This window comes from Octopus sinensis, linkage group LG10, assembly GCF_006345805.1.
Source record: "Octopus sinensis linkage group LG10, ASM634580v1, whole genome shotgun sequence".
Classification (NCBI taxonomy): domain Eukaryota; kingdom Metazoa; phylum Mollusca; class Cephalopoda; order Octopoda; family Octopodidae; genus Octopus; species Octopus sinensis.
Genome location: NC_043006.1, coordinates 715,001 through 725,000, shown reverse-complemented (window position 1 = coordinate 725,000; position 10,000 = coordinate 715,001).

Genomic DNA, 10,000 nt, shown 5'->3' with positions numbered 1-10,000 from the left:
CTTCTGAATGGTCAAAGGAGTAAATTTAAAAGTCTGAGAGATATTCTTTAATTTCTATTGCCATTTACACAAAAAAAAAGCTTCTGTGCCAAGAAATGGTTGTTGTTATTGTTTATTAATGCTTTTTGTATTTTTGGTGTGGCTTTTTTTTTTATTGTAGCTGGTGTTACTGTTGTTGTTGTTGTTGTTGTTATTGCAACACCTATTCCTTTTCTGTGTGTGCCTTGCCCACTTGAGGCTTTTCAGCTCAGCACTGTATGCCCTTGAAAAGATCCTTTAAATAGGAGTGGTGAAACTCTATGTAAGTCATTTAAACTGTAAGAAATAGACACTAAACCTCACTCAAATCTATCCCTAACCTCCACCCCTCTGTCTTAAACAAGGAAAGACACATTGGTTAATGTGGTGCTAGATAACCCTTAAAAAATAATGGGATGGTCTTGACTGGAGTGTTTTTGGTCATAGATCTCATTCAGACATTACCTAGGGTTATACAGCAACAACAACAACAAAAGCAATTAGCTCTAAGGTGAAGCACAGACATAACCAATCCACTCCCTGTTCTGTGGTACAATGACTAACCAATCAGTAAGTAACAGTTGACCATCAACCTAGATTATTGCAACAACAATGGCAGTGATTGTTGAGTAAACCACAGCCACAAATCTATAGTGGAATGGAATGAGATTATGTGACATTCATACCTTTCTCAAAATCTTTAGAGGCATTTGGAAACTAAATGGATTTCCATGGATAATTAAGTTTACCAGTAGTTTAATGATTATCGTAAATGTCAACAAACACATTAGTAAGATCTTTCCAGTTCAACTTATTACTACACAGTTTATAGTACAATGATGAAAATACCATTAATAACATCAATAATAATAATAATAATAATAATAATAATAATAATAATAATAATAATAATAATAATAATGATGATGATGATGATGATAATAATTATAATAACAAGCTACTAATTTTCTTACATTTTGACAGACATTCTCTGGAACAATGCTATGTACAAAACCAAATATATGGCACCTTAGTCATAACACCAACATGAACTTCTAACTTGTTGTCTCTTGAAGTTGCTGGGTGAGACTTGGAGTCAACAAATACAAAGCAAAAATCAAATATATAATAAAAGTAATAATAATAACAATAATAATAATAATAATAATAATAATAATAATAATAATAATAATAATAATAATAATGGTTTCTGATATAGGTACAAGATTAGAAATTTGGAGATGGGTGTCAGCTGGTACCATCAACACTATTACTCGACTGGTCCTCAATATAGAATATCCAAAAGGATGACAAGCAAAGCTGAACAGGACAGGATTTGAACTCAGAATGTAAAGAGCTGGAGCTATTACTGTAAAGCATTTTTACTGCTGTTCCAACAACTCTGCCAGTTCATTGCCCTGATAATGATGTTGGTAATGATCACAGCAATGATAACAATGATAATAACAATCAACTCTCTTGTCAAAGATGACATAAGAGTCTTCAGTTTTTGTATGTGCTGTAACATTAGCTCACTCCCTCCATCAAATCAACGTTGCCTGAAACAGGTGTACCATATGAATGCAAACCAACATGAAATGAAGTGTTTTGCTCAAGGACACAATGCACAACCTAGTCTAGGAATTGAAACCAGATTCTAAAACCACCCTAAAAGACTACATGACACCAAGGAATGTTTAGCAGGAAATTTTAATATAAATTAGATGAAAATAGTTCAATTACCAAAGAGAAAACTAATTAGAAGTGACTATTGTAAGTTCCTGTGTTATTTATTAGTACAAAGTAAGCATTTAACAAAAATAATAAAGATTAGATAATGCTCAAAATAGAGCAAAAGGCAAAGTATATCAGATCATAGAATGAGTCGTATGACAGGGCAATCGAAATATATATATCATATATTTTACTATTCCTGATATGATATCAGAGCCAAGGTATGTAATATCATGTTTTTGGCATATAATATAATAGTATGCGTGGTAATAGGCAGTATCATATATTCTGTATGAAAATAACATATTGGAACTTGGCCAACTCTCTGAGAAAATCCTGGGACATGTGCAAGTAATTCATTCTTGCTTATCATAGTATAACTGGGAACAACACCAAAGCAGGTGATCGGGGAGGGGAAAAATAGTAAATCAGGGATATTTATTGAGTTGCTTCTATGAGAATAAATATATCAATACCAAAGAAAGAAAATATATAAAAGAAACTTCTGCAGGAAATATAGAATATGAAAGCTAGAAGAGACTGCAATGTTTGAGGAAGAATGCTGTTGACAAGAGAAAGCAAAATAAGAAATGTTGAGTTGTTTACTGCGTAAAAAAATACAAACTTATAGAAGCAAATGGGAATTCCGATGTAAGATATGAAGCAGGTATTGAACCAGAGTATGGTAAGTAACCAGAAGAATAAATATATGAATAAGTGAAAACAGATCAGACTAATATGAGTATTAGCCCCAGAAGACCCTTAAGATTCAGTCTGAATCTTACTGTATTACTGTATTTATTTTGAGATGCTCTGTGTTTCTTTGAATTATTTTAAATATAACAAAGAATTTAGTAAAATAACTTAGTTATCATTCAGCTAGTTTTAGGAACATAAATTGTGACTAAGGCTTGGTGGAAGATTTTAATTCAAAACTTATAGAAACGAGACATTTGTACTCAGAGCCAGAGGCGGTTTCAGATGGGTTGGTATCGAAAGAGTTAATATCTGTAGTTTAGTTTAGCAAGCTTCGCAAGATGACATCTTATTTCATCAAAGGAAAATAAAATATAAAAAATAATTGACACCTGGCTGGACGATTCTCGTTTTTGCAATAAAAAAGAAACAACCAATAAACAAACTGCTTACATTGAGATTCCCCCTGCTATAAATCTTTATTAATCAAAATAATATTCAGTCTGTTTTTCAAATTGCCTCTGTTGGCCTTACTGCCAAGCTTGATACATAATTACAGTGACGATATTCTTGCCAAGTCTTAAAATTCATTGTAACATAGATAAAGTGAATATTTTATTCAAAGCAGATACTGTATGCAAATAACAGTGTGAGGGAGTACTGCAAGTGAGTAAGGAGTATCTACTATATACGCACCATGTAGGATCACTGTTACTAATAAAAATTTTTGATGCATTAAGAGCACAAATAACCTACATGCGCCACAGATAAATAACTAATTTACAGATATAACAGTATATGATAACTCATTTCTTATGGTAGTAGAATGGTTGCAAATGCTTAAAAGTTAAAAGATAGTTGCTTATATTCTTTGGTGAGGGGCATACTGTAGTGAGAAGCTAACGGTAATAGTAGTAAGGAACTTCAGTTATTACTAATATCCATTTAGCATTCAGATTATTCTGTCAAATATAATAATAATTCATTCACATTGTAACTAATCATGCATTATCTTCAAGATTTTGATGATGCGATTGCTTGTTTTAAAAATGATATTGTAGGGCAGATGTAAAAGGCTTAATCCGGCCGGTTTGAACATAACAGAAAATATAGGAGTCAGGTATGATCAGTGTAAATGCTAAAGACACACACACACACACACACACACATATATATATATAAATTTAAAATGAGGGTGAGAAATTGGATATTAATTTAATCAACATCAATTTAACACCAGTGGTCTAGCATACTAAAATTCTGAAGATTCAGTAAATTATATTATATACATATGAGAGGGACAACGCTTATGTTCTGGTGTTTGCTAAATTTTTCTTGAGAACATTTCTTAGTGGTTAGACCATAGCGGATCTACTTCTAGCATAAGGGTTGTCCTCATATATGGAGATAGGCATCAGTAAATAACGAATGTTTGTCATAGGTTAATGACAAACATATATAATGTTTGTCATTAACCTATAACAAATATTAATTACCTGAATAAATACTGCAATAATTCACAGGTCATAGGGTGTGCAACAAGCAGAAAAACATATGTTGACCAACAACAACAATGGCAATGATGAAGATAATAATGAGGAGGAGGAGGAGGAGGAGGGGAGGATGGCTTCAGCATTGTTGCTTTTCATTCAATGTTCTTCAGAATTTTGACCATGAAATCTGCCAGAATGGCTGTTATTGTCTAAATAAAGACTTATATATTTAAGAATTGAAGGGGTCAAATATTCAAGCCATGGAGGAGTCATTAATATACGGAGATTATTAGGTGTGGAATAATCTACTGAGATAGGTAGTCAAAAAGTGATAATTAACATTTGGAGAAATATAAAGAAATGGGGGCCAGTCACTGATAAACAGAAACAGCAACCAAGAAATTGTTGATATTCAGGGACAATCAGCTGAAGAATATCAGTAATTCAAATCTTCTTGAAATAATAATAATAATAACAATAATAATAATAATAATAATATAATAATAATAATAATAATAATAATAATAATATACTGGGCTTCGTATATTTTACCCCAGTGTCACTTTGATGGCATGAACTGCTTTCTCACTCAATAATAATAATAATAATAATAATAATAATATTGTGCAAAATATGGCACCCTAGTCATAACACCAACTTGAACTTCTAACTTGTTGTCTCTTGAAGTCGCTGGGTGAGACTTGGAACCGACTTGTACCAATACAAAGCAAAAGTGAAACATATAATGCTGCTGCTGATGATGATGATGACAACTATAACAATAGCAATATTAATGATAATGACAATAATAATAAATGGCCATTGATAGGAGGAATATCATGGAAACCAAGAGATTATAAATAATGTACAGGCCTCATGGAATTAGCAGAATTCTTAACAGATATTTCGGTTAGAGAGACAGGTTGACAAACTGGCAGAGAGGGAGAGGCAGGCAACCAGAAGAGTAATGGGGGGGGGGAGAAATAACTAAAACAGGGTTTTAATGTAAGAAGCTGCTGAGATAATGTAAAGAAAAATAGTTAACATATTTCCAATCTTTGAATAAATAGTCAGGGTTAATGTATATTGTAAGACAACTAAAAGGGTTGGTGAGAGAAAGGGCATCGGTCCATAAAATGCTATCTCAGAGAGTCCACCTAATCCATGCCAGACCAAAAAGGCAGATGTAAAACTCACTGATAATGAATATGATAACAGAGTATTATGTTGGCAATGAATATACTCCAGGTTCAAATCTCATCAAGGCCAACATTACCGTTTATTATTTTGGGTCAATAGAGTAGCAATCCAGTGTGGTGGTTGATGGAATTGTAAGAGTATCAAACCTAATGATTTGTGGTAGCTGTTTTAACTTTTTTCCTTTCTGGGTGCAAATTCCATCTAGATGGCCATGGTTAATCATTTGACCCTGGAAGCACCAGGGTCAGTCCGCATTTGGGCTGTATGGATTGGCAGGGCTACAAACAACCAGCATAGATAAGTCTTTAGAGGCATATCTGAAGTTTTATCCAGCATGTAGATCAAAAAATACTATTGGAATGCAAGTTGACAATGCTAGAGTATAGATCTAAATTCCTAGAGTTATTTTAGTTTCATCGCCCTATTTTGTGAGTTCAAATGTTACAAGGATCAAGTTGGTCATTCTGGGGAAAGGAGAAGGCTAATAAAATAAAAAATTACCAGTAGTTCTCTGATGTTGACTAAATCAAATTTGTTCTTTAGAAATCATATTTAAATCTAGTTTTAAAAAAAGATTTTCTGAAGCTAAATATTCTTTGTTGAAAGATCTTTTGGTGCATTATATAGAATTGGATATATACACCTGGATATATGCATAGATTTATATATGTGAACATATGACTATGTATATGTCTATCTTCAAAGGACCATTAAAACCATTAAAGCTTTACAAATTCTATCATGGCAAATAATCCATTATTGGATTTATTATAACAGTAACCTGTCACTTTTTATACATAATAATAAATTCAATGGCTTGATTAAAATTTGATAATTCCCTTTCTAACAGCTTTTCTGCACCATGACCAATGATGGAGAAAACAAGTCACACAAACTATTCCATTCCACTAAGCATTACCGTTTTGTTGCTGTATTTCTCTTCAAATACATTGCCTTTGCTTCAATTAATTTTGAAAATAATGAAGAATTCAGTAAAAATAGCTGTCATGATTAATTTGGTGTCTGGAACGAATTAACATGAAATTTTAATGGGAGGTTTTAATTTAAATCAATTTAACTTTTTTGTTACCATATTTCTGTTGGAATATCCCGCCTTTGTTTCACTTAATTTTGAAAAGATGAATTTAGTAAAATAATTTTATCGTTATTAATCCGGTGTTTGGATCATAAACCAACATGAAATCTTAATGGCAATTTTAATTTAGATCTCTTTAAAACAGGTAACTCATCTGCTATCATAGGTCCAAGGGCAGTCTCAGGTAAGAACACGAATTTGAGAAAGGAGAATTTCCAGTTGCAGATCTATAAAATTTTGTCTGTTCTCAGTGGCTGCTTCAGTTATTCAGGTAAACGTAACTTGATGGGTGATGTGCTGTGCAAACATGACATGCCTTATTTGATACACTGTAAAATCTCTTCAGTCACACCCTTAGTGGACCCATTATGTATTTTAAAAAGGGGAAAGGACATCTTTTCCTCTAACTGATGTCAATGTATGTGACCACGAGAGCCTGTTGTACTGTGAAAGGTCAGCTTTGTCTGCAGTCTACCTATGGTTAGTAGTCTTTTCCAATTAAGCACTGTATCAAATAGGACTTTACACTATAAGGTGATATGTATGCATCTGACAACTGAATAATGACCAATTACACCTGAACATATGTGTGTGGGTGGGTGTAGATGTCTGTAGGTATATACATGGATAGATATATACAGGTAGAAAAATATTGATGTTTCTTATTAATTTCTCTTCTTTCTTTATAAACTGATATTAGACCATTTTATTATTATTATTATTATTATTATTATATATGCTATATTTTCATAAAAATTTAGACATTGATATGTTAATGTATAAATTTTAGTGAAAATATGGTAATGGAAACAGTAAAAGAAAGAGAAATTCTATTTCGTATCTAATTTCATCTTCAGTTATTTCTAAAATTTGTGGTATGAGTGTTGACTACCAATTGGTAATCGGATAGCACCATGGTACTGTCTGTGAGTCTTCCATGTTTATATAGTATAATACGTAAAGCTAGAGACAGATATGAGATAACAACTGTACACACACACTTGTACATACATGCATATATATATAGAGATACACACACACACGCACATATATATATATACGCACACACACAAGTATATATATATGAATGTATGTGTCTGTGTATGTATTCAGTAGCAATTTATCAAAGAATATTCCTAGCTTTGTGAATTGAATTCTGTATTTTGTTGCTTTTTGGTCAAAACTTCATACACACACACACACACACATTTATATATATACATATATATATATATATATGTATATATATATATATATAGAAAGAAAAAGTGATTAATAAATCCAGGCAGATATTTATAAAGCACTCAGTGTTAAATAAATTTGGTAAACTCTCTCAAACCATCAGATACCAACAAATGCAAGCAGAATCAGCATCCAATGTAATTCTTTATGTATGACAAGAAAATCCAAATATCACTTCTCGATATATTTTCTGTTCTGAGATTTTTTTCTTATTAGAGACGTTGTTTCCAAGAATTCCAAGGTTTTATGATCAAGGGAGATAAATCCTTAGAAACTCTGGAACTACACTGGAATCAATCTTCTTCAAAGAAACATGGAAATATTTTTCATCTAAATGCCTATCAAGGAAAAATATTTCCATCATACATAAATATACCTATATATATATAGATAGATAGATAGATAGATAGATAGATAGATAGATAGATAGATAGATAGATAGATAGATAGATAGATAGATAGATAGATAGATAGATAGATAGATAGATAGATAGATAGATAGATAGATAGATAGATAGATAGATAGATAGATAGATAGATGTGTGTATTTGTGGGTGTGTGTAAATATATATTTGTGCATCAGCATACATATTTGTGTGTGTGTGTGTCTTTGAACCATCATGGTAAAACATATGCTGGTGTCTCTGTTTCGCAGCTAATCTTTGATGATGTTGTTGTCTCAACTTTGTGATCCAGTTTTTTGCATCATTGGTTCAAACTTGTGGAAGCTACAGTACACCTGGTCATAACTGCTACATATAATCTTTACAGAAATATATATATATATATATATATATATATATAACATTTGAGTGTTTTGCATATATTTATATGTGTAGGTATATATTTTACATCTCATACACACGCACATATATACATACATGTGTATGTGTCTGTGTATGCGTGTGTGTGTGTGCGTGTGCGTGTGTGTGTGTGTGTGTGTGTGTGTGTGCATCTCTATGAAAATGAAATGTGAATCATCACAAATTAAATGGAGAAAATTTTCAGAATAGATCATATGGGTATTGATAAATGCTGATAACAAGGATCTCAACCAAAATACCAACATGAAGCCTAGGTCTGCATATATAACTGAGTATCTATCTGTCTGTCTATCTATCTATCTATCTATCTATCCCTCTATCTATCTATCTATCTATCTATCTACCTATCTATCTATCTATCAGTCTATCTATCGTCTATCTGTCAATCTATCTATTTATCTACCTGTTTGACTACCTTCTAATCTAAGTTTCTATCTCCTGCAAAAAATCCATAATATAGCACACACTTTTTTCACTGAAACCGATATTAAACATGAAGTGTTTACAACAAATGGTTTTAGGCTACTAATATTTTCCCTGTCCACATATACAAAGAAAAAAAAACACAATTATATGATAATTACAATTTAATTTTTAGATGATTTTTACTCCCTATCAATATGCTTAATATAAAACGAAGTACTGAAACTAATCTATTGGATTATAATAGAACATTTATTGTAGCTGTTGTGAAATACTGCATGATATATATGATATTAAAGGTTACTGAGACAATATAGGACCCCATATCAAGAGGAGTTTTGTACATAGAAAGTCCTCAACATGGACTCTTATAGTATTTGTCTATCTAATTATCTATCTAGCGATCTATATACCTTATCTAATCAATGTAAAACATAAGCTCATATAAGCAGTATATCTGGATTTCTTTCTAAAAGTATATGACTGTAATAAAGTACATCTTATGTCCCTGTTAAGCAAAATACACACACACATACACACACACACACACACACAACTCACACACACAACTCACACACACAACTCACACACACATACACATATATATAAAGCACATAAACACATAACATAGTATATATAACCTACAAACAAAAAACAGTTTACATGTAAAAGTCTGTATGTGTATGGATGCATAGGTGCATGTGTATAAGTGCAGTGTGTATATGTGTGTATGTGTAAAAATATTTGTGTGTCACCAAAATATATTTTCAATATTTTAACCTTCTTTCTCCAATCAACACCATTTTGCTCAAAATCCACTTTTTAAGAAACGCAACAGATTTTTCTGATCTAGTTCATAATATGACTTATGTATTTCTGTGAAACTTCATTTCAAATGTGCACACACACACACACACACACACACACACATATGCATACACACATATACATACATGCATACATACGTGCATACATACATACATATATATAATACATATATATGATGCATATCTATATAATGCATATATAATATATATATTATATATATCATATATATATTGTATACATGCATGTGGATATATATATATATATATATATATATATAGACATAGACATACATGTACATATATAAGTAAATATGTATATTATATATATATATGTGTGTGTGTATACAAATATATGCTATAAATATATACACATATATATACACATATATGTAAGTATATATATGTGTGTGTGTATACATATATATATATAACCATATGAACAAATAC